Below are 26,053 nucleotides of genomic sequence, written 5' to 3'. Positions count from 1 at the left end.
ATATTAATTACATTATGCTACAATTAAAATACTTTACAAAAAAAAATATTCTTAAGTCTTTAAATGTCCACAGACCTCCTAGGCTTTAGAGGTCAAAAGTGCAGGCGCCTGGCTATGATGACCCATTCATTAATTGCCTAAAGATTAAAATAGTCCAAAAATTGCTTTTAAAACTTCTAAAAAGTTAACCAGGCTACTATGCTTACTTTATTTATCACCCTGATATCTGTAATATAACACATTACGTTTTTAGACTATTAAACGTGAAGTCAACCTAAAGTGCTTTTGGTACACTATGCACGCAACAGCTGTAATAGTCCCCTAGTACCAATGCCCAAAGTGCGAGTGATGTATCATTAGTAAATACTAACAAAGATAGTGGCTATTAGTTCAAAGGGATTAAGTATTGAGCTATTTTAATAAACACTGTACAGTGGTCCTATGAACACGTGAAACAGTTTTACAGCAGCGCTGAAGCCATGAACCTAACAGACTTGCAGTGTAACTGTGGATTGTGTGGATTGAAACAAGCTACCAGGTCTGCTTCACAAGTTCGGACACTTCTATTATTAAATGTTCTCTTAGGGAGTCTTTTTAGAAGGTCTTACAGATCTGGACTAACACAAATTACATGAATGAGGTGTTCCTTGTGGCGTGTGCAATGCCTGCATTGCTCTGGACTTGGATTCCTCCATACTGGAAAGTTTGTTGTAGTTGGGAAATTGCTTAATTGCATTATCATTAGCTGGTGTTTTTTTTAACGGCAAGTAGAGTATGGCTGTCATAATTTTCCAAATCTAATATTCTTTCTTTGGGCACTACTACAGTGCCCTTCCTGAGTTATTTAAAATCTCCACCTCCGTGTACATGTTTTGTGTTTTATATTATCTTATGCATTTCGAACTTTAAGTTTCTCACTACCAGAGAAAATATGGTCTTCTTAAACAAGGGGGTGAGTTGCTGTTGCTTAGCATTATCTTTAATATTTTTACCCTGCAATTGGGGTTTTTGCGGTCTAGCCCCTAGGCTATCGCGACCAATACTGGAATATGTCTCTGCTATTATTCTCGGAAGTTCCCGCTCTTGATTAATCTGCGGAACATCCCGAAGACGCATTCGCACTGCTAGTGCTACTGCCTCTCCCTTGAGATTACTCAAAATAATAGAAGAAACCGCAGCAAAATTGCCCATTAACTGCATGCCCAAATCCAAGGCAGGGGCAGCCCCATATTCATCTTGAATTTGTTTAAGCACTTCCAGTAAATTAGCTAATGTCGGTGTACCGTGTGGCGTAGTATAGAGCGCGGCAAACACCGTGCCCCAGGTATTACAAAGGTCCACCAGAGGAACTATGCCATACGGCAAACACATTGTCAAAATTCTATGTTTATCCTGAGGTCCCGTATGGGGAAATACTGCTTCCAGCGTATTAATTTTTTGCGCCAGCCAAAATGGAGTCGCCTCACGTTTAGCCGGTACCTTACCCATAACTGAGTGTACAGTGGCCGGATTGATTCCCAGAACCACTGCTTGTGGGTGCGCCGGAGCAGCACGCGCTGCATTAGTATTTAATGTCTGCATTACAAACTGAACCAATCTTCTGTATGTAGTTGCTAAGTCTATATATAAACGACGCACATCAGCCACTGCCAAATTTGCAACCGCAGGATATGGTGTGTAAGTAGCCAATAAAGGCCAGGTCGGACCATCATTACTCAACGGACCTAACCTCACTTGTGCTACTGTATGTGGGAGGGCGCCATCAAGCCAATTATGGTGTTCTTGATAAGATAGAGGTATCTCTAAGTAAGCGTAAGCCCTGTATTGTCCAGGGACATTCGCAACAGTGTATTCGTGGAAAGTATTTGTACCCCCATCAACTGCTGGAAATACGACCCAAGAATAAAAAAGTTCTGTCCTATAGGCTGCATGGGCGTCCACCACAGAAGTGACTGGACCCCCCTGGACTGTCAGTCCATGTGCTATCAGATGTCCCGTGAGCGGGTGACGCATATTGATAGCTATGTTCACTACGTTAGGATTCGCCATTTGTAAAAAATAGCTCTAGGTCAGAGAAGGCACACCAATATCAGGGTTTTTCCTTTCAAAGTTCAAGCTTGAACAACCAACCACTAAGCAATAGGACGTACCTATCCCGTGGTGGCGGAAACCCTCAGCCCCACAGACGTCTCCGCGTACGGAACCGAGGAGTCAAAATATATATGAGACCGAGAGAGTCAGTCGGACTTAAATATTAGAGCCAGACCAATCGTTGGCGGCGCCATGTCGCGTGGGCTCTCATTATCCTTAATGAGACTACTGGATTTCTAGGCAGCAGGATCGATAACGGTGTGGGGGACTGAGTCTGACCCACTTGTAAAGAACTCTGTCACCCTAAATCCGGTTTTTGCTCCGGCTAACTAGCAGTGCCTCATTTCTCCCACGGGGAAGAAATGATTAGGCAGCCGAGCGCATGACATCTTTGGAACTTCTCAGGGAAGTCGTGGTCACTCAGATCCAAACCAACTCTCTCATTTACAATATGATCTCATATACAAATGACAAAAGACAGTATAAGTTTTATATAATGTTTTAATAAAACAACTGTATTTTAGATAATAAGGCGTGAGCTTTAATAACCAGAACAATACAACACAATAGGATTGAAATAGTCACCAGGAGAGTAAAACATAAGAACAAAGCTATCATAGTGCCTAACAGTTTCTACTCTCACTCTGCTTGTTCTATTTAGAGCACAGCATGTTAAGCTTCTAGCTTGCCTTTCCGACTCACTGGGGAGACATCAGCCCTCATACCTGAGCAAAGGCCTGTGATCTGGTTCAGCATCTGCAACGAGGCAGTCAGCGTCTAGTTGTGGTTCCCTGGTTGGAATCTCCCTCTTCTGTGAAATTGGGGCAAGGAAGTGATTTTTATAACTAACATGTCATCGTGATCACAAAATGTCCCTACGCAGGAATGCCAAATCTAAACTCCTACCACGTCTATCGGCAATTTACCAGACTGTATCCTTGACTGAAGCACAGAGTGAATATGTTATGGAGAACTCCAGTGCTGAAGTAGGCAAAACAGTGTGATATGAATAAAAAACAACACCGTAGAACTGGCTATTTGAAAAATAACAGTACGAAGTCTAATAAAAAGCATTTAGAGCAAAGTGCACAGAGGCTCTAAGCTGTCAGTAAATGAATAAAATACATTCAGGGCAAAGTGCACAAAGGCCTAAAGCCTGAAGCTAATGCGCAAAAGGATACGTAAAACTAACCACACTACAGGGGAAAGCACTCCCAACCACTAGCTGCACAAGGACCTAGCCTGAACGTGTCGGTGGTAACGGAGCTGAAACTTCTTACAGGTGGCCTAATCCCGGCCATAGAATTGCTGAAATACCTCAATACCCTTACTTTTGTTCACGCAGAAATAATACAGAAGACTGAACTGTCTAGTTCGCTGTACAAAACACAAGGTGCTGGATTTTAGTTAGCAGCAGGTTAAAATCAGTTCAATATGAATTAAATTAAACTTATACCAGCTGAATGGATTAGCCCTAGTATTCACTGTGAGGCTCGCACAAGGCATCACCACTCCTTGCTGGTCCTTTGCTGCAGTTCCTTCAGAAAGATTGCTGACAAATGGCTATTATTAATACAGACAATAGTACAGGATGAAAAACAGTGCTATTCCAGAACTATTCCAGACAGTCTCCAAGCGATCATCAGGTGGAGCACCAGATAAAGCAAATGACGGTCAATGGGAGGGGTAAAATATCCCCCCCCCCTTTCACACTCTCAGAGCAAGTGTGTGGTTAAATCGTGGCCAGGAGCTCAAACTTAATTTATTGTCTTGATCTTCTAAATTGCTGCACATCTCCATACTCTGCCTCCCCACCTTTGATGTCACCCTTGGCAAACAGGGGAGTGAAGGGGCATGCGTATGGAGTCTAAAATTAGATGCCTTTAGGAGTGACTGACTCAAACCCAAACTCAAGGTAATGTCTAGGAGAGACTGAGCAGCCAGAGTGTAGAAAAGCAGCTGCCTGGAAAAGGCTAGTCAAGCTAAAGACAATAGGGCTGATAGAACAAATAACCGATCTCAGAGCTGCAACCTCCCCCGGCATTTCTCCACACAGTCTCTAATGCTTCACATAGCCTACTAACAATGCAGGTTCTTTTAGGGCCACCGGTACCTGCTTTAAGTCTGCCCATGTCCTCCTGCACACTGCACTCAACTGACTCGCCATTGTGCAGTCCGCATTATTCAGGGTCTGCCTGCTTCCACTTTCACCACCTACTCAGATGTCATGGTCCCACGGTGAATTCGGCAGTGAAACTGGCACACTTAAAGCCTGCCCTGAGCAGCTCGGGGTTGTGAGTCACACCGCAGATGCCACAATTGCTGCGGTCACTGTTGGAGTGGGGCTGGTGGTAGAGGGCGGAGCTGGCGGTAGTAATCTACGCGGCTGCCAACAATATCTCTGTGTCTCTGTGCAGTCCTGGTACCACGGACCTGGCGGATGCAGTGTCGGCAGCTGGCTCCTCCTCCTTCTCGGCGTCAAAAGCATCAGAGCGTGCACAATGTGTCCTCAAAGCATTGCACCAGCATCAGGCAGATTGCGTGGAGTCTGCACGAGAACCATGTAGAAAGCAAAATGGACAGGGGCCGGTCACGGGTAAATAAGTGATGTGTAGAATTTAAGCTGTGACAATGTGGTTACAGCTAAAGATAAAGGGTCTCCTAGGAACACTTAGATGTACAGTTTATAAAAAATGATACACAGGTGTGGACATTCTACTGTGTATAGGGACATATTACTCACCTATGTTAACTGTATTGTATAAAAGCATGTGGAAATGCGCATGTGACTGTGTCATATGTGTACCACTACACTGCTCTATATGTGCTGTGCTTGTTCATCCGTCCCATCTACTTATCCATATTCCAAATATCCTGTTGGTATGTTGTCCAGGTGTTTGGCCACTGCCCATTCCAATGCCCCTGGATCTAGCTCTATGTGGCACAATGGGTCTGACAGGTGAGAAACAGTCCAAATATCCCTGAGTTGTGAAATAAATGCCAAGTTCATGTGAAAGTGTGATCTCAATCTGAGATTTCACATGGCATACTTCCTACACTTACTCAGAGGTTTGAGGAGGTGTCCCCATTGTTTAGTGTGGACAGTACATTGGCACCTGTGATGTTTAGTTAAAATGGATATACGACATGCTGAAAATCAGAATGGTACTACAACATTCCCAGTGCAAGACATATCATTGACATGGGAGGTGAGACTGTTTGTACCATATACATTTTATTGTGAAGGTAAGTGGCTATTCTGCTACTCCCTTTGCCAATGTTTTGTGGGTATGTTACACAGGGCAGGACATCCTCCATATAGGTACAATATATACTGTTTTTAGCCAACATCTTCTATACATTGGTAATTTCTGCTAGTTTTCAGCTCTGTGATTCAACTTACATTTGGTATTCTGATTCTGTTTTGAAGGATTTTAGTGAGGCAAACTTACGTTCGCACTGACTTAATTGTGTTGTAGGTATTGTAGTTGACAATAACATGTTGGTGGAATGGTATATGTGGTCAGTCAATTGGCTTGGCTTTAGGTGTATGTCTCAATCATGATTACCTTAGAAGTGGTTTATGTGAGTGTAACTCTATTCTAAAGATATAAGGTTACTTATATCTGAAGTGTGGATAGTGATGTTGGTACTTAAATAATGTTCCTTGGATGTTGCCACTTATCATGATAAGTTGAACGTTATGTTGCCTTCATGCAACATGACAGGTGTGCATTGTATTTAACGAGTTGGTATGCTCCCTGGGGTTGTCCGTGGCTAATTCCTGTGTGCTAAGTTGTCCCCTAGTAGTGTACATGACTTTGTTTTCAAATAAGAATGAGATGATTAGGTCCACAAAGTCTGTATCAACCTTTGCTACAACATAATTGATACATGTGTTACTGAAATGTGTTTGGAGTCTATTATAATCCACATTTGTATATTGTTAGAAATTGGGTCTTTGGTTGGCAGTCAAGTTAACCCCTGTACAAGCATGGACCCTCTCTCTAGTCACGGTTAGTCACACACAATCCAAATTAGCTTGGCACTGAGTGGTCAGGCTTAATTTAGAAGGCAATTTGTAAAGTATTTGTGCAATAAATCATGCAATAACACCATAAAAATACACCACACATTGTTTAGAAAAATATAGAATATTTATCTGATTAAATGCAGGTCAAAACGATTAAGATTTGATAAGTACACTTTGAATTATCACTGTATGAAATGATAAAAGAAGTCTTTAATCTTTAAAAAGCAACAAATGTCTCTTTCAAGCACAAAGTACCTGGTTTGCATTCAAATTCTCCACAAGGGACCGCAGAGGAGGAGATGCGTGGAAAACGGGGAGGTGTGTGCAGATTTTTCTGACTCACACAGATGATGCGTCATTGAGTTTTAATGCAGGGCCGGCTTTGCGTCGGTTTCTGGCACGAAGACTGGGATCCTCTGTGGGTTGCAGGGTTTTTAGACGCCTGGGACGATGCATTGAAATCCTGAGCATGCAGGACGAAGTCACAGGAGCTGCGTCGATCCGGTGGGCAGTGCTTGGAAATTTCTGCAGCATGGCTGGCGCTTGCATTGATTCCTCCCAGGAAGTCAGGCTGCAGTGTTCCAGCTCGGCTTTGTGTTGATTCCATGGGCTGTGCATTGAAACTCTGGTGGCAACGCTGACGGTGCATCGATCTCCACTTCGGGGAGCCGGGCTGCGTCGTTCCAGTTCAGTGTGCTGTGATTTTCTCACTGCGATGCCGGATGTGCGTCTTTGCTTGCAGGCTGTGCATCCAATTTTCACTGCACAAGGAGTTTGTTTGCAGGATGAAGTCTTTTTGGTACTGAGACTTCAAAGAACAGGAGGCTAGCTCTACCCAAGCCCTTGGGGAGCACTTCTCAGCAGAGCCAGAGGGCAGCAAGGCAGCAGGGCAACAGCAGGGTAGCAGTCCTTTGCAGAAAAGCAGTCAGGTGAGTCCTTTGGTCAGCCAGGCAGTTCATCTTGGCAGGTTGCAGAATCTGGTTCAGGGATTCTTCTCTAGTAGAGTCTTGTCTGGCAGTGCCTGCGTTGGTAGGGTCAGAGACCCTGCTTGAATACCCAAATGTGCCTTTGAAGTGGGTGAGTCTTCAAAGAGTGGCTTAGAAGTGCACAAGGTCCCATTTCAGTTCCATCCTGTTTGCCAGGGTCCCAGTAGGGGGTGTGGCAGTCCTTTGTGTGAGGGCAGGCTACTGTCCTGTGACATGTAAGTGTCAGGCCCTCCACTTTCCCAGCCCAGGAAGACCCATTCAATATGCAGATGTGTGCAAGTGTGGCTGAGCATTCTATGTTTGGGGTTTGTCTGAGTGGAATGCACAAGGGAGCTGTCAACTAACCCAGCCACATGTGGATTGTAAGGCACAGAAGGATTTAAGTGCAGAGAAATGCTCACTTTCTAAAAGTGGCATTTCTAAAAAAAATAGTAATATTAAATTCAACTTCACCAGTCAGCAGGATTTTGTATTACCATTCTGGCCATACTAAATATGACCTTGTTACTCCTTTCAGATCAGAATCTACCACTCAAACAGATTATGAGGGTAGCCCTATTGTTAGCCTTTGAAATGAGCAGGCCTCACAGCAGTGTAAAAACGAATTTAGGAGTTTTACACTATCAGGACATATAAACTGCACAGGTACTTGTCCTGCCTTTCAGCTACATAGCACACTGCTCTATGGGTTATCTAGGGCCTACGTTAGGGGTGACGTACATGTAAAAAAAAAAGTTTAAGGATTGGGAAGTACTTTTAAATGCCAAGTTGAAGTAGCAGTAAAACTGCACACACAGGCCTTGCAATGGCAGGCCCGAGGCATGGTTAAGAGGTTACTTATGTGGGTGGCACAATCAGTGCTGCATGCCTACTAGTAGCACTTAATCTACAGGCCCTGGGCACATGTAGTGCACTTTACTGGGGTCTTACAAGTAGACTAAATAAACCATTTGGGAATAAACCAATGTCAACATGTTTTAAGGGAGAGAGCATATGCCCTTTAGCACTGGTTAGCAGTGGTAAAGTGCGCAGAGTCCTAAAACCAGCAAAAGCAGTGTCCAAAAAGTGGAGGGAGGCAGGCAAAAAGTTAGGGGTGACCACCCTAAGGCTGTCAGGTCTAACAGACATGCAAAATGTAGATGCATCTGAGCTATCTTTCATTGTGAAGGTAATCAACACAGTGAAATGTGATGTATGTGATTTCTAACCAACATGTAGTCTTGTTATTAGCATTTGATGAGATAACTTTAATGGAACATGGCATCGGGTAATGTGTAATGTGGAAATCAGTGTTAACCACTTATTCCCATTGCTGGCTTGTTGTTTGACAGTGATGCTGTGTATATGGACCCATTTTCATACTGTCAATTCATCTTGTGCAGGAATTGTTTGTGTCATAACATTATTGTTGTCATATAGGTGACCTATGTGGTGGGTGACATTGTTGCCATATAGGGTTGTTGAATGTATGTTGTTCTGACATGATGTGGCTAAAAATGGTTTCTTCCTTGGTGTGTATTACACATATATGTGGACGAGACCTTTTCTGCGCTCAGCCGATTGGACAGTGGCAGTAACCACTCGCTGTACAGCATGGAGCGGTCTACACACAGCAACGCAGACTCACCAGACACTCCAGGGAAGAAGCACGACAAGGAACCTAAATCCTCCACGCAGAAGACTTCAGAAACCTTGGTGCAGTATGACGGCAGCTACAGCAGTAAGTCCCCTGTTGTGTGGCGATACAACTCAGGAAATTGGTTGTCAAAAAAACTTGAGCCCCAGGCACAGTCATTTGTGGAGTTCTGTATGGTTTTTCTAGTTTTCACAATCGCTCTCTACAACTCTCTCCCTTACACTCACTCCTCACTTTCACAGCATTCCCGTTTCACTCCCTACCTTCACAACATTCCTTTTTCACTTCATAGTTTCCTTGTGGGAAACTGGGCTGTTTTTGCAGGTGCCCTCCCACCCCCCACTCTTCATGACTTTGTTCACTCTTTAGAACTACTAAATGCTGATTTCCAACTGATAGTGCACTGAGGGCTGCTAAACAGACCTCCTTGCCAGTGCTCTTTTCTTTTTAAAAAAAGAAGGTCTGATTGTTTTTACAGTTGCACAGGACTTCAGCACCCCTGTGTGTTCCTAGTAAATGGTATCCCTAGTATACAGGGCAAAGGCACTAAAGAGGGTTCTTAAGGGCTGCAACATCTCATGCTACCCTAAGGGACTGACACACAAATAGCACAGCGTGTCAGGATGCAACCCTTTGAAAACAAAATCACTTCATGTATTACATGTAAGTCACCCCTACAGCAGGCCTTAAGAGGCCCAAGGCAGGGTGCGTTATTATACATGTGAGGTCATATCTGCATGAGCAGATATACCCCTGTGATGTCCAGTTCTAGTACTAAATATCACAAGTGACCGGTTGTAGGAAGCTGGCTCTTTCTATAGTGGACCAAAAAGAGATTCACTGGGAGCCCAGGCAAACCCCAAGGTAGCTCCAGAGGCACATGTGACACTTCCAATGCTCTTTTATGGGGTAGTGCTAAGCATGTGCATTTTTTGGGTGCGGTAATGTTATCCTATGAGGAAGAACATGTACTGCTTTCAGACACTTTGACCTACAGGATGTTCTCCGGCACTTAAGATGAGTATGGGGCAGTTTCCAGGGCCACACAAAGGTCGACTTGGGAGGCTCCGGGGCATCTGGGTGTAGTGGTGTTACGTCGTCATCAGGTGTCCCATTCACTTCATTAGGGAAACGGTCCGGTCACAAAGATGCTGCAAGCAGGGGCTGGGGGGCAAGTCTGGTCAAACCCACAGGGAGGGTCTCAGTTCTTGAGATGCTTGGGGGCACCTTTAGTCCTCTTCTCCTTGAGCCGGGTGCGGAGGTGTTGTGCATCTGTCACCGGGGATACTTGTGTTGCAGGGGGGCAGCAGAAAGTGGCTGCAGGCGGCAACTGGAAGTCCATTCCTACCAAACCCCACTGTGGGCTCCGCTCCAGCGGTTCTTGAGCTTCATGAGCACCATTGACTACCTTGGACTCTGGTTGCCGAGCTTGGGTGCAGCGGTGCTTTGAGGCGTCGGGTCACAGTGGTCAGAGACTGGCTCTGTGTCTTGGTGACCTGGTGAAGAGAGGAAACGGGGCAGTGTGGGCACTCATGAATGGCATTGTGGATTCTGACATCCCTCAATGGTAGGTTTGCTTTGCTGCTGTTCAGGTTGGACTACCAACAAGCCTTGGTTGCTGTAATGGGTTCCAGTACCTCAGGTATGTGTAGGTAGCCTCCAGGAGGAGTCAGCGTCTCAGGCCTTCGGTGAAAGGGTGGGACTGACCTCCTGGGCTCCATACAGTCTTCCCCTGGTTTGTTGATCCCTAGGAGGGCCAGATGGCCAACTGAGCAGAATAACGGAGTTTCAAAGCTGTACCTGCAGATGCAGGGAAGCAGCTCCTCTGCTCCAAGGGAGGTACTTCTGGCGATAGGTGAAGCACTGGCAGCTCTCTGGGCTTCTTGTAGTCTGCACAGTGGCAGGATGTCTGTGTCCCACGAGGGTCGAGTGCAGCAGGCCTGCTGGCAGGGTTGGTGCCAAGTCAGTCGTGCTCCTCAGTTCTCTGGTCAGCAACGTCTTGTTCCACTCCTCTTGGGTCCGTCAAAATCTGAGGTCCTGGTTTCAGGGGTGTTACTCGGTGTTAACAGGAGTAAGGGGTAGTATCTAATGGACTACTTACCCTTGGGGGTCACTATGCCCCCTTAGATGACCACTTCCTTTGGAGATAGGGCATCACCCTGTCCCAGAATTCCTAATTTCACCACACAAGATGGCGAAATTTCAAATTTTGTCTTCACTTCAGGCTGGTCACCCTAGCGGTGTGTCCAACCTGGCAGTGCAACATGCCTTCTGCATAGCTAATTTTCCTGCATGTCCAGGCACCAAATGGGCCCTGGCCCAGGGGTTGTCTTTTCTTCACCTCTGAGGGAAGCTAGATCCACATATCAAAGGCTCTTTGAAGGCCCATGCCTTGGAATGCAGATTTGCTGGCCCTCCTGTTGGGAGGGATGTATTAACCTATGCCAGAGCAGTCTTTGTTCCTGACTGCCCGAGACCAGAGGCTCTTATCCTTTAGGGTGAGAAACTTGTCTGTTGGTGGCAGACTGGTTAAAACCAGTCATTCAGTGCACCAGTGGTCGGTAAGTTTTTCTCTAAGGTACCCTCTCAGTGTGTGTATTAATAAATCCATCACTGGATTCCGTGAGGGTTTATTTATATGAGATTTTTGATACCAGACATCCCTGGTTTCAGTGAAGCCTCAAAGGAAGCACTTACAAATATAAACGTAGCAGGTGCCCCAGTTGAAGCTCAGCTTCTGGAAAGGACATGCCAAACTAAGTCTTGGGCTTGGCAACCTAAGTCTTGGGCTTGGCAAAGATAAAGCAAGGCTGTGCGCTCAGAGATTCCTAAGCAGAAAACAATCTAGAATCCTTCCTGGAGGTGAACTAATGATGTACTGGAGCGTAATCTGTATCTGACTGTGACGCGCGGGTCCTATCTTCCTCTTCTGGAGACACAGAGTTGAAGGTTCTCCCTTTATAAAGCACCTGTAAGCTCCGCCCGCTGAGCCACGCCCCGTCTACACTCGTAGTAGGTAAAAGAATTCCCGCCTTTTACCAGGATGATTGACAGCTTTCCAAAACGACCCCATTGCGTTTTACCGACGATTCCGGTGGTGCGTTGTTGATGCGCAGGAGCACGAGGACATATCCACAAAGACGCACTAGTAACAATCACATTGCCAAAGGCACACAAGGTTGCTAGAGACTTTCTCCCTTGGTCCATCACGTAGCCTCAGTGTACAACATAAACGGGGCATATAAAACAGGCTAGGTAACGCTTACTGAATTACTCGTAGAAAATAATCCGGTTGGGTAGGCCACGATGCTCATTTTACAGACACTAAACCTCAACAGGAAGCACTTACAAATAAAAACGTAGCAGGTGCCCCAGTTGAAGCTCAGCTTCTGGAAAGGACAAGCCACCCTAACTCCTGGGCTTGGCAAAGATAAAGCAAGGCTGTGCGCTCAGAGATTCCAAAGCAGAAAACAATCTAGAATCCTTCCTGGAGGTGAACTGATGATGTACTGGAGCGTAATCTGTATCTGACTGTGACGCGCGGTTTCTATCTTCCTCTCCTGGAGAAACAGAGTTGAAGGTTCTCCCTTTATAAAGCACCTGTAAGCTCCGCCCGCTGAGCCACGCCCCGTCCACCCTCGAAGTAGGTAAAGGAATTCCCGCCTTTTACCTTTTTACCAGGATGATGGACAGCTTTCCAAAATGACCCCACTGCGTTTTACCGCCGATTCAAGTGGTGCGTTGTTGATGCGCAGAAGCACGAGGACATCTCCACAAAGACGCACTAGTAACAATAACATTCCCAAAGGCACACAAGGTTGCTGGAGACGTTTACCCCGTGGCCCATCACGTACCCCTAGTGTACAATATAAACACAAAATCGTTTTTGTAGTAGGTTCTCCCTTTATAAAGCACCTGTAAGCTCCGCCCGCTGAGCCACGCCCCGTCCACCCTCGAAGTAGGTAAAGGAACTCACGCCTTTTTACCAGGATGATGGACAGCTTTCCAAACGACCCCAATGCGTTTACCGCCGATTCCGGTGGTGCGTTGTTGATGCTCAGAAGCACGAGGACAAAGACGCACTAGTAACAATCATATTGCCAAAGGAACACAAGGTTGCTGGAGACGTTTTTACCCCGTGGCCCATCACGTACCCTTAGTGTACAATATAAACGGGGCGCATAAAACATGCTAGGTTACGCTTACTGACATACTCGTAGAAAATACTCCGGTTGGGTAGGCCACGATGCTCAATTTTACAGAAACTAAACCTCAAAAGAAGCACTTACAAATATAATCGCAGCAGGTGCCGCAGTTAAAGCTCAGCTTCTGGAAAGGACAAGCCACCCTAACTCTTGGGCTTGGCAAAGATAAAGCAAGGCTGTGCGCTCAGAGATCCCATAGCAGAAAAAGATCTAGAATCCATCCTGGAGGTGAACTGATGATGTACTAGAGCGTAATCTGTATCTGACTGTGACGCGCAGGTTCTATCTTCCTCTGCTGGAGACACAGAGTAGAAGGTTTCTCCCTTTATAAAGCACCTGTAAGCTCCGCCCGCTGAGCCACGCCCCGCCCACCCTCGAAGTAGGTAAAGGAATTCCCCGCCTTTTACCACGATGATGGACAGCTTTCCAAACGACCCCACTGCGTTTACCGCCGATTCCGGTGGTGCGTTGTTGATGCTCAGAAGCACGAGGACATATCCACAAAGACGCACTAGTAACAATCACATTGCCAATGGCACACAAGGTTTGCTGGAGACGTTTTTTACCCCGTGGCCCATCACGTACTCTTACTGTACAATATAAACGGGGCGTATAAAACATGCTAGGTAACGCTTACTGACATACTCGTAGAAAATACTCCGGTTGGGTAGGCCACGATGCTCATTTTACAGAAACTAAACCAATAACAATAAAATACACACACACACTCTTTTAAACCTGTCTGACTAAGTATTTTTTACCCATGATTCTAATTATGTATTGTATGTGCATATGTGTGTTTTATTCGTGTGTGTGTGTATAAATATATATATATATATATGTGTGTATGCATGTGTATATGTTGTTTCTGTGCCTGGCATGTTTGTGGATCATTGCATGGCTCCTGATATCTATGAATTTCTGCTCTCTTTTTATCACACTTATCTACCCATCACTCTTATGTCATGTCTCTATCAAACTATCCTCCATTCTCACTCGGACTCATCCCAAATCCCTTCGACCACTTTCATCTCCTAAATATCTCTGCCTAAGCTCTTCCCCTCCACCTCCACATCTAACTCACCAAACCTCACTCTACCTCTGTGACCTCCCACACAACCCTACTAAATTCTCCTGCATTCTTCTCACCCTACTTCTATGCTCTCCCTAATCCATCCACATCCTCTTTCCCCTCCGCTCCCCTATTATTCATCTCAAGCCTTTGGATTGAGTAAATGAAGGATAAACTCCCAATTAACACTTCTGGATTTCTTTCCTCCTCCACCCCTCCATTACTCCAGTCAATCTAACTAACAAACTCTCATATCTGCAACTCAAATTAACTCAAAATAATACTAAAACTGTACTCCTTATTAAATTATACTAATCCATCACTAATTCTTGTTGGGTACCGGAGTAGCGTGCTACTCATCGAAAAGCGCTTCGACGCCTCGTCAGGGGTAGTAAGCGCTATATAAATACAATTACAATTACAATTACAATATATGTGATGTTAGTGTTGTGTACAATGTGATGTAAGTGTCTGAAACGAATGTGATGGCACTACCTCTCTCTCTATTTCACAGCATCAGCATAGTCAGGCAAAGAATACAGTGCACAGCTGAGGGGGGAAGCTGCTGGCTATGGGTCCGAAGTAATGATATCACCATTACCGAGGGACCCAGTGGCCCGGAGGACGAGGGGAGTGCCACGGGGATACAGGATCCATGTCTTCATCTTCAGAATCCTCCTCCAGTGGACACTCCCTGGTGGTGGTGACCAATCTGGGACCACCCCAGCCCCATCTCTGTCCTCCTCTCCCCTTACTACCACCGCCCTCCCTGTAGTTCCCCACCCAGTTGGCTGTGCCTGCTCACCCAAGAAGGTGGGTGTCTCCTTTGCTGCAGGCACCTTTGCCACAGTCCCAGTTAACCCTGCTGCCCTCAGTGAGGAGGCTATTGACCTCTTGAGGTCCATCTCTGTGGGTCAGTTGACCATCGTGAATGCCATCCAGGGACTGGCAACTCAGATCCAACTTAGTAATGCATTCCTGGAGGGCATTCATGGTGCACTGGCTGGCCTAAAGAGATCCTTTCAGGTTCTGGCCTCCACTCTGATGGCAGCCAGTCACCCTTTGTCTCCCGTCTCCCTTCAACTCCCTCTTCCCAATTCCAAACCCCTCTTCCCAGACCCATCCAAAGCATACAAATAGACAGGCATGCATTCACCTCAACATCCAAGGGTAGCTCAGACAAACATAAATAGCACATGACACACCATGGGCATGCACACAAGCAACATCCATCTTCAGACACAGCAACCGTCACAACCTGCCCTGACACCCTCAGCATCACAGATAGCACACCTGACACACTTGCAAACACCACACCAGCATTCACAGATCCAGCCACCAAACCTATCTTACCCACAGACAATGCCACAGCAGACCCTCAGACATCCACCCCGGTCATCACACCCAATGACATCACAACCACTGACACCCCTACATGCAACACATCCACCATACTTGCAGTCACCACCCCAAAAGAAACCCACCCACCCATCATGGCATCTGCTAGCACCTCAGCCCAAGACACATAAACGCTTCACTCAACCACCCAACAGACACCCACCATCCACAAGCATACCTCCCACAAACATGCGCCCAAGACATGCACACCGACACCTCAGACAACCATTCCTTCTCCCTCCACACCCAAATCCTTTTGCTATGACTGTGCCAGTGTGTCACAAAATATTTCCTCACACAGTTTGCCCTTTTCCCTACACCTGTCCCTCCCTGTGAAACTCCTAAACGTTCTGTTTTCCTCCCCAAGTCTATCCCTTTCACCTCCAAGGCCTCCTCTACCCCCACTAGTGCCAATGCCCCTCCCCAACTAAGAAGTCTACCCCTCCCAAGCAGACCCAACTGTCCCCGAAGCCTAAACCTAAACTCCCCTCCCAAGTCAAATTCAAAACCCCCCTCCCAAGCCTAAGCCCCAACGTCCCCCTCCAACACCCCCGATAACCCTCAGGTGCCTGCCTATCCCCTTGATCAACGTAACTGTGGAGGTTACATGGCAGTCAGGAGTCAAGGTTGGGGTACACCTATGAGCACTGTGTGCATACAGACCTTTTTTATCTGTACTGGCCTATGGCCTTTGACTTGTACATTTCCACTAACTTTTAATATATCTCAACCAACCTGTTGTTGGTTTATTTGTTAGATCTTTGTCATGCTTTTCTTTCCCTAGTATGGAGTTGTTCCTGTCTGGCATTAATTAGTTGTGTGCCTGTATTTCTGTATGTTGTTGTGCTTCTGCTACCAGTGTTGTTTAGCCAGTATGTGAGGTTGTGTGCAGTATTTTGGTCTCACAGTGCTGGGGTGTGTGTTGTGTGATGGACATGTGTATGTTCGACACATTTTGTTGTGATGGCATTGAGTGGTGTTTATGTTGACATGTGTTTGTTGCTATGTTGTGCTGACTTTTTTTGCTTTGACTGTGTGTGTATGTGTGTTTTGTGTGTGGCATGTTAGATACAATGTCCTATTTATATCGATCAGTAAGTAGTATGGTTGTGTTAATGTGTATGTTCCTTCCCTGTTGGCTGTATTTTGTGTTTTGTGTTTTGTGTGTGATGTGTCCCTGGGTAGGGTCCACTGTGGGTCTCTGCCTATAAACTGGGGATGGTGTGGTTTTGTTGTAATTGTGTGTGGTATTGTGTGAGAGTGGACCTGTGAAGCGTTTCTGTGCGTATCTGTGTGTGTGTGTGTGTGTGTGAGGGTGTGTGTGAGTTGGTGTGTGGGGTGGTCGTAGTGTAGGTAGTGATGTTGTATGTGTGGCTGTATGTGAATGTGCATGTCAGTGTGCTGTTGCATGTGAGTGTCACCCTTGTACCCCCTTCCCAATTGTATGTTGTGTGAGTATACATAATATGAAAATACACAAAAACAGGTGAGTGTGTGTATTTACGGTTGCTGTTGTTGTTGAAGATTCCAGAGTCTTTGGGCAAGAAGGAGCAGTGGATGACATCTAGTTCTGGTTCCAGGGGGGCTCCAGACAAGTATGGCTTCCTGAAGGTAGGTGTCTCCTTTTATGCAGTTCGTTTCCACCGGGGTTTCCATGGTTGTGCGACTGCTGCAAAAACCTTGGTGGTGTGCAACCTCCTAATCTGTCCGGCAGAAACATGGTCTCCACCAGCCTACAGGTGGCTACTGACATTCTTGGAAGCCAGACCACAGTGGCAGTGCCGGTGGTGCGTTGGCTGTATTCTGTTCTCCACCAGCTCGTTGGCAGTATGACCATCACCACCAACATGGCGGTCATAAGACCGCCAAAGTTGTAATGATGCCCCTTATGTTGACTGATCAGATCCTGGTAGTGTTGTTTGAAAACCATTAAACTTTTATTTATGTATGTTGATTATTCAGTCAATTATTGATTAGGCCCTTTTTCTATTCAATGTCTTTCTTGATGAGGGATTGGATGGTTTTAAGATATCTTGAATTGGTTGCCAAATGGTATAATTAATTTAGTCATGTTATGGAATAACGGTAAACAAACTGAGTTCAGAAAAATTGTGAATGTATCTAAATTATTTTAATACAGATATGGTGAAAAATGTCCGAAGGTCTGAGTTTGAATAACTTGTTTTTTTGATAGGGGGTATGCCCCAGGTTTTATTTGTACATTTTTCATTTTTTAAAATTTATGTTGGAGGGTGGCCTGCTGTTGTGGGCCAATTAATTTTTTGACTTGTAATTTTTGTTCTACAAAGGGAAATTTTAGCAGTGCACTACATTTGCTCGATTTTCTGTTTTGTGAAATTGCAATAGTCATTAAATTGAATGTTAATGTAAAGTTGCTTAGCCTGCTAATGTAATAGATCTTCTAGCTGTAGGCCCAGTACTAGTCATTGGTACATGATGAAAAACAACTGTTTGTGGTATTTGTGGAACTGAAATACCATGAATGGCAGTGACTTAAAGAAAACAAAATGTTTTGTGGTATCTTACATTTTTTTCTGCAAACAGTGTATGGAGGGGTTATATAATACTTGATGCCTTTGTATGATGTGCCCTGTCGTTGTAAAATGTTGTAGCCCCTTTAATTTACGTTTCTAGAATTACTAATATTGACTTAATGCTGTTTTTTCTCCTGTACCAATGTCTTCTTTGTCTGGCCAATGTGAGAGAGTTTTTGTCATAGGTCACTATGTTTTGTATTCATCCTGCTTGTGGTTGATGTGGCTGTTGGCCATTTTGTTTAGGCAGCCAGTAGTCCTTCATTTGTTCTTCCTTGTTGTGGTGCCCATGCCTCCTTGCTGGTCGTTGTTTGACCAGGTGGCTGGTGGCCATTTTGTGTAGGCAGCCAGTGTGTTTTTGAGCTACATTTGTTCTTATTTGTTGTGGTGGCTGTGCCTCCTTTCTGGTTGTTGTTTGACCCTGTAGCTGGTGGGCATTTTGTGTAGATAGCCAGTGTGCTTTAAGCCTGCATGTGTTCTTTGTTGTGGTGGCCATGCCACCTTGCTGGATGTTAATTGACCATGTGGCTGGCGGCCATTTTGTGTATGCATTCAGTGTCTGCATGTGTTGGTGACCATGCCTCTTTGCTGCTTGTTTTTGACCAGGTGGCTGGCGGACATTTTTTGTGTTGTTTATTCAGGCCTACTAGGTCAATAATGCTTATTACTAAATGTAGTATATGCACAGTTTTGGGCAAAGATGTGTGCCTGCAGCACCAGCCTCTGGGAAGCAGGCTGGGAGCACCACTTCCACATCAGCATCAACGACCCCATTCCAAAGTTGGCCCAAGCCCATGTCTGGCACAGAGGCTGCCTCACGAATCACAGGAATAATGACGAGAAGTGATGTTGGATTGACTTATCTCTTTCACAAAGTGTATCCGATCATTGCCAGAAACTCAGGCCAGTGAACAACAACAGCAACAGCCAGCAGTAGCAGTTCCTCCTGAAGATGTAGCACATCAGAATGTTGAGCTTCATGCAGAGGAAGCCGAAGAAGCCCCTCTTTCATGAGATCCACTGTCTTCCAGATCTCCATCTTCTTCCTCAAGCCCCTTTTGATGATCAAGACTCCACTTGAATGCCACCTCAGTCTGAGACATGCCAGGAGAGGCAAGAAGTGAAAAGAAAGGTTCCTGAAAGCCATAGAGTTATGAATGAAGAAGAGGAGGATGACGAGTCTGACAATAAGCCAGTCATCATGGATGTTAGCCCAGCTCCAGTGGAGTCAAACATTACCCTATCTTCTGAAACTGCTCCGAGAGATGTGGTAGCGATATCACCACCTCAACCAGCTTCCATATTTACAAGGCCCCGGGTGCAACATACATCCACACCCACCTCAGTAGAAGAAGGCACCTCAGAGAGGCAACCATCATCAAAAACACATCCACCTACCACCACTTCTTCAGACATTGGCAGTGGCACCAGTGTTGGAAAGTTGACCTCCTCAGTTTGGGACATCTTTACGATTAGTGAATAGGAGCCAAACATTGCCATATGCTCCATTTGCCGAGCTATGTTAGTCAGGGTAAGCTTTGTACAAACTATGGAACCAGAGGCCAAACAACCCATTTGAGAAAACACCATGCAATCCGCTGGGAGGCGCACCTTAGTGGCCAAAATGAAAAGCCTGCAAGTTGTATTAGTAAAGGTGTTGAAAGCAGGGAATCTGATCCAATCATGGTGAAAGGTGATGAAGAGGGTGCTCTTTTTGTTGCAGCAGTTCAGTAGTATCGTCGCCCACATGAGCAACATAGCAATGGCACAGGAAGACTCAGAGTCAGATTGAAACAGCAAGGTAAGAACCTAAAGTGGCTGCCCTCCTGTGACGCACAATGAGCCTACCACCACCTTCTCAGTCACCTGCATCAGTGGCACCAGGAAAAAGAAAAATCCAGGCTAATATTACTGCCACATTTAGGCAGGAGTGGCACGAACGCGACCAAACAATTGCACATTTTTTCTTTTGTGGAAACAGTGGGTTTTCTAGAATTTGTGGAGGCTATCTGCCCGAAATGGAAGGTTCCCAGTCGGTCCTATTTCACCAGAGCTGCTGTTCCAGCGCTACGTCATGATGTGCTAGAATTGATTGGACAAGCTTTGCAGCAGAGTGCTGTCCAGACAATCTACCTGACAACAGACATGTGGACCAGTTGCCAGGCCACTGATTACATGTGCATCACTGCACATTGGATTTCTTTTGGGGGGATTAAAGACATGATATCTCCAGGTGTTGACATAGCTGAAATTAATTTTGAATGCTGTTCAGAAGCTTGCAACAGTAGCTATGTCTGCCATGGAGAAATCCCTTATAGCTGCAAACATCTTGGATGACTTTAACAACAAGATCTTTGAATGGCGGTGCCCCAGAGGGCTCAATATTTGATTTGTTGCCACGGACAATGGCAGTAATGTCGTGAAGGCCATGTCAGATGGTTGCTCTTGCAGGGTGCTTTGTTTGGCGCACTGCATAAACATTATTGTACAGGACTTCCTCAAAAAAGAAACTTGTATCGTTAACTTACTGTCCACATGCAGAAGAATCAGTACTTATTTAGGCCATTCTTGTAAAGCCCGCTAGCTGTTGAGAATTATCCAGTGTGATAATAGAATGCCAGTTAAAGTCCTCATACAGGAGGTGCCAACACTTTGGAATTCTACCTATTACATGTTACAAAGTCTGTTTGAGCAATACAGACCGATCAGAGAACATTTCATGCAAAGAGGGGATGCAACAGTAAAAGGCATGATCATTGAGATGGATCAATTGGTCCTGGTCAAATGCATGACAGAGATGCTGCTTCCCTTTGACATGGGAAGTCAGCAAGGAGGACTCTACCATGGGTCAAGCTATCCCATTGGTGCATATGCTGCATAAACAGCTAAAGGAGGTATCTGAAATGTACACAGGTGTGGATGAAACAACTGATGTGTAGGAGTTGGTGGAGAGCTTAATCCTTCATTTATTCGTTAATACAAGGCTTCAAAGAGACATTGCGTCATGCAAACATTACATCTGTGCCACAATTCTTGACCCACGGTACACAAAATTACTGGCCCCTTTCATTCCTTTTTTCTAATGGGGATGTTTCAACCTAAAAAAACATGGATTGCTGAACAAGCCAGAGGCCTAGAAAAAGAACAGCTGGAAATTAGAGGCCCACAGATGGGCAGAAGTTCTGGTGTGCAGCCTGCAACTTCATAGAGCTTGCGGAGAGTGTTGTTGGCTCTCTCCTAACAGCCAAAATCAACACCAGCAAAAACAACAACAGGAATAGGAGCAACAGCCCCAAAATCTGCATTTGACTTGTTTCTAAAGGCAGGGCTGATGTCTACTGCAGTGGTAAAGGCAACAGAGCTCCAGAAAGGTGGAGCATCAATGACTATTGAGCGGTCGATCCAGGCATTCCTGGATGACCCAACAGAGGTCTATCTGGATCAAAACCCATTGGTGCATTGGTATAGGAAGAGGCACCAATGGTAGGTGTTCAACAGGCTTGCAATAAATTATCTGGCTTGCCCTGTAGCCAATGTGTCTGTTGAGCGTGTGTTCAGTGCAGCTGATGCAGTTGTGATAGTGAGAAGGACCAGTCTCTCACCAAAAATGTTGAGAAATTGACGATGAATAAAATAAATCAGCATTTTATACCACCAAATTACAGCATACCTGAAGTACAACAGGAGGTGGATGAGGGTGATGATTGGTTGGACTCAGGTCATGGTAGTGTGTTAGCTGACCAACTCCTGGGTGAAACACCTGAGTTTGATGACCAACTCTACTCCCCTGACTAGACATGGGGCACCATAGAGCTTTCTACTTTCTATTATGAACAACTTTGAGAAAAAGATAATTGGCTATGGGAACCTTATTAGTGTAAATTGTTTGTTTCTGTCGAAAGGTCTAATGAACCGCAACTGTTTTTGCCACATGGATGGCGGAATTGAAGTTGGACCAGTGTGCATTGAAGAATCCCCCAAACCCACCAAAATCACTTCAAGGAGATTTGAGAGGCAATGCCTGCATCCATTCTATGCCTATCCTTTCTTTTATTCCCTAGGGAGACCGCCCCAGTATTTGATTTACAACTTACTGTCCAATGTGTGTTTCATAACCTGAATCAAAGAGGATCAGCAATGTGTCACTCTCCTTGATTGGAACAGGTAAGTAATACTATATATGCCTCAACAATTAATATGAGGGATACTTGTTTCAATGTTGAGAATTGAGATGGTTGGTGTGACTCACGTCTAGTGGTGGTAGATAGTGAGAGTGGGTGTTTGTATTGTTTAAATATATTACTCTGGCTTGTGTTTGTGTCATGATGGATTTACAATGTTGGTAAAGTAAAAATAATAATTGGTGATTTTTTTTCCTGAAGGTGATTTTTTTTTCCCCTTCCCCTACTCACACTTGCTGAAATTTGTTTGCTGGCATTTTACACTGCTTTGTTTTCTGGTGGTCTGCTTTCTGTTTCACATTTGTCAAAGAAGACCCAACATGTCAATTTAGCTAACAAACAACATTGTAGTCCAGAAAACAAAAATGCTGAATGTTTCTCTTGTTAAACAATTACAGGTCGCTCTATTCCAATTGGGTCATGACTGGACCTGGGACTCATCTATAGCAGTTGATATGGACTAGAGTTGGACATAATAATCTTTAAGCAGAGTCTGGACTTGAATATGATGGAAGAAATCAGAGCGTGATTTGATAACTTAAAACACTGCTAGAAGAAGGAAGTTGATTACGTTCATGGAAATCAAAAGTGGTGATGTGGTTAGGAGTCTAAGAGGCCTACTCCAATATGTGGACCGGTGGTGAGAGGTGCGTCAATTACTTTATTTTGGGAAATGCAATGCTGCTCTGTGTGTCTGCTGACTGGCTCAACTATGTAGTTGGGTTGGGGGCCTGTTGTAGGAAACTGGAGAAGACACTGCTCCTCATGAAGCTTACCTTCCATTCCATACCTCTTTATTTTACACAGCTTGATGATAATCATTTCTGGTTTACAATCCATAGGCCTTCTCTTCTCCTGCACCATAACACTTATCAGACCGCTTCAGACAGGCACCCAAGAAGATTGATAGGACAAGCTCAGAAGATTGCAGACGCACCATCCACTTTTTTGGCAATACAGACTAGTATAATTTTTCTTTCAATATACTTTTTTTAGCACTGAATGTGTGTTACTTCACCCCAAGATTGATTATTATATTATGTACTTTTTTGCAAAGGTAGCTGACTGAACATTTTTAGATATATACAACGTGGGTCTCACTGCGGCTGGCAGAATGTTAAGCTATCTATGTCATATATATTCATGTTTTTCATTCTGTATTCCTCCCACAACAGGCTGATAATCATTTCCCAGGATAATATTGTGTTTGTATTGTGTTTGTCTTTTTGTCACACCTTTCCCAAAATCCCTTCCACAAACATTCATCAAATCCCTAATCCTCTTCCCCCGGGCTGTGTGATTGATTGAGGTTTTACTTCATAATTTACACCATTGATTAATCTCACACTTTGTGGGGAGGATGTGGTAGAAGCAATCTCAAGTCAGTGTGAAGGATGTTCATTTCAGTTCACCTAGGTGGAGAAGGATCTTGCTTCTGATGCCTTCAATGTTAGTGCACTAGCATGCTAATGCTACACCACCAAGGTATCCTGGGGAACCATACAGCCCTCGCTTCATCCATGCAGGTAAGATAATAATGGAGCATTGCTGTACCTTTGGTTTAGGCAATATAATAGCAATAGAAAATCTTTCCACCCCACTCCTATGGGTCAGATTTTGAAGAATGCCCTGCATAGACTAGAAGAGTATTGGGACAAGTTTACCTAACAGCATAAATAATTCTGATACACTATCAGCAGATTTGTAAAACATGCTGTGCTAACAAGAATACACTATCAATAGATTTAGAAAACACACTGCGTAAAGGCAGCAGTGCGAAGTAAAACACTCCCAAAAAACATTTTAGAAATAAAGAATTGTATGTAACTATTTATTTTAAATCTAATTCCTAACAAAAATAATAATAAATAAATACCCACCCCTTCCACCCACAACATGTCCATCCCATCACCAAACAATTTGTCCCTTTCCCCAAAGAATGCCCAAAACAGAAATAATATGTCCAATTGTCTATGATAAAAAAAGTCTCCCAACAAACCAATTCCCACCCTCTCTCCCCTCAACAAGTCCTATCCACCAAAACAAAAGGTTAAAAAAGGGGTAGAGGAGGGCACCACAGGCGGGCCAGGATTCTCCTGAGAGCCCCTCCATGCATGCCTGTTGGGATTCTAGCTGTGCCAGCCTCCGCAGAACACGGCATTGGAAGATGGTCTCAGACGGGGGGCAGTAGGGATGATGTGATGGCAGACAGCTGCCCTGGCACTACGGCATTGGTGTTGCTGGGCTGGGGCACTGGTGCTTGGCTGGGGCCCTGAGTACCAGCAGTAGCGATTGCCATGCATTGAAAAGTGTTTGACACATTAACTTAAGCTGGCAGATGCACATGGCACAGCCAACAGTGCCAATTCTGCTGAATTGAACCATGCAGCTGTTATGTCATCATGAGTGGCACTGGTAAAAAGCCATAGCGAGGGAAGGAGGTGGAGGTTAATGGATGCTATAATATATGTTATTACCTGCCTCGCTTGAAAAATAGTGTGAGTCGAGGCAATGTTCTGAATACCATCCAAACCTTTGCATCAAACTTTTAATAAAAAAACATTCCAAGTAAAGTAAAGTGGGTGAGCAGAATGCCCCTATCTAGAAGAGCTCCCTTGTTTCTTCATTCCAAGCATTTATATATTCATCATCATTGCAAATCTCTTCTATTACTCTTATTCTTCTTCACCCTTGGCTTTGATACACACCATTTCAGCTAAGCTTCACATTCTCTCATCCAGTCCTTTGCCATTTTCCAAATTCCAAACATGGCTCTCTACTAACCTCCAGCCAACATACATTTAGCCAATAACCACCTATTCATCCTTTCACCCATTCACTCATCCAAGAGATCCAACCCACAAAATGAGTCTGTCACCCATCCAGGCAGGAAATCCTTTCACCAACACCCTTTCACCCACCTCACCGGGCATCATTCACCCGTATACCCTTTCATTCATTCTTTACCCACACATGCATTCTATTATCCTCCTCATCACCCACCTATTTGATGATTATTATACACCCTTTCAACCACATCCACACACATATTTTTTCACTCATGTTATATTTTATCCATCCATTTTACTTCCATCCTTTTTTCCGTTTTCCAAAACACAGAGTTCAAGATCATTTTTTAAACCTTAGTCTGCTAAGTTGCAGATAGAAGAGCTCAATACTTATTTAACTCCTGCTGCATCTGCAAAAGTAGGGTGTTGTTGACGAGTGAGCCAAGAACACTAGTACACCCTTGTAGTGACTATATATTACCAATTTTCAATAAAGAAACAATAGGACTTACCACTTTCCCGACACTGCTACCGGAGAGATTCCCCCTATTTTGTTGTTTGGAAATTTGTTAAAAGTAGAGATGTGCGGGGAGCTATGCTCCTTTGGCAGAGCTAACAGAGTTTTTGGAACTCTGCGCGCTGCTTCGAGCATTGAGTTGTCCAAAAATCTCTGCTAGCCCTGCCAAAGAAGCGAAGCTCACCCGGGGCGCGCTGCAGCCCAGTACGGGCTACACAGCACGAGCGCAGACAGTCTGCACTTGCACTGTGCAGCCTATTACTTGGCTGCAGCATGCACCAGAGCAGAGAAGGGAGGCAGCCGTGCTGAGAGGACTAATTGAAGAGAAGCCCCAAGTAAGTCTTCTTCTCTTTTTTTGTCATTGTTTGTGCATACTGGTGCACAAACAAGGACTGGAACAACAGCTTTTGCTACCTACAGCCCTGGCCTGAATTCAGACCAGGGCCATAGGCAGTGAAAGCTACCATTTCAGGCCTCTTGTGCACCCACCTGTCCTGTGTGCAGTGCACACGGGGCAGGCCAGTGCACAACAGGCCTGACAGCTTTCACTGCCTACGGCCATGGACTGAGTTCAGGCCAGGGATGTAGTC

This window comes from Pleurodeles waltl, chromosome 2_1, assembly GCF_031143425.1.
Source record: "Pleurodeles waltl isolate 20211129_DDA chromosome 2_1, aPleWal1.hap1.20221129, whole genome shotgun sequence".
Lineage (NCBI taxonomy): Eukaryota > Metazoa > Chordata > Amphibia > Caudata > Salamandridae > Pleurodeles > Pleurodeles waltl.
Note: the sequence above shows the minus strand (reverse complement) of the source record.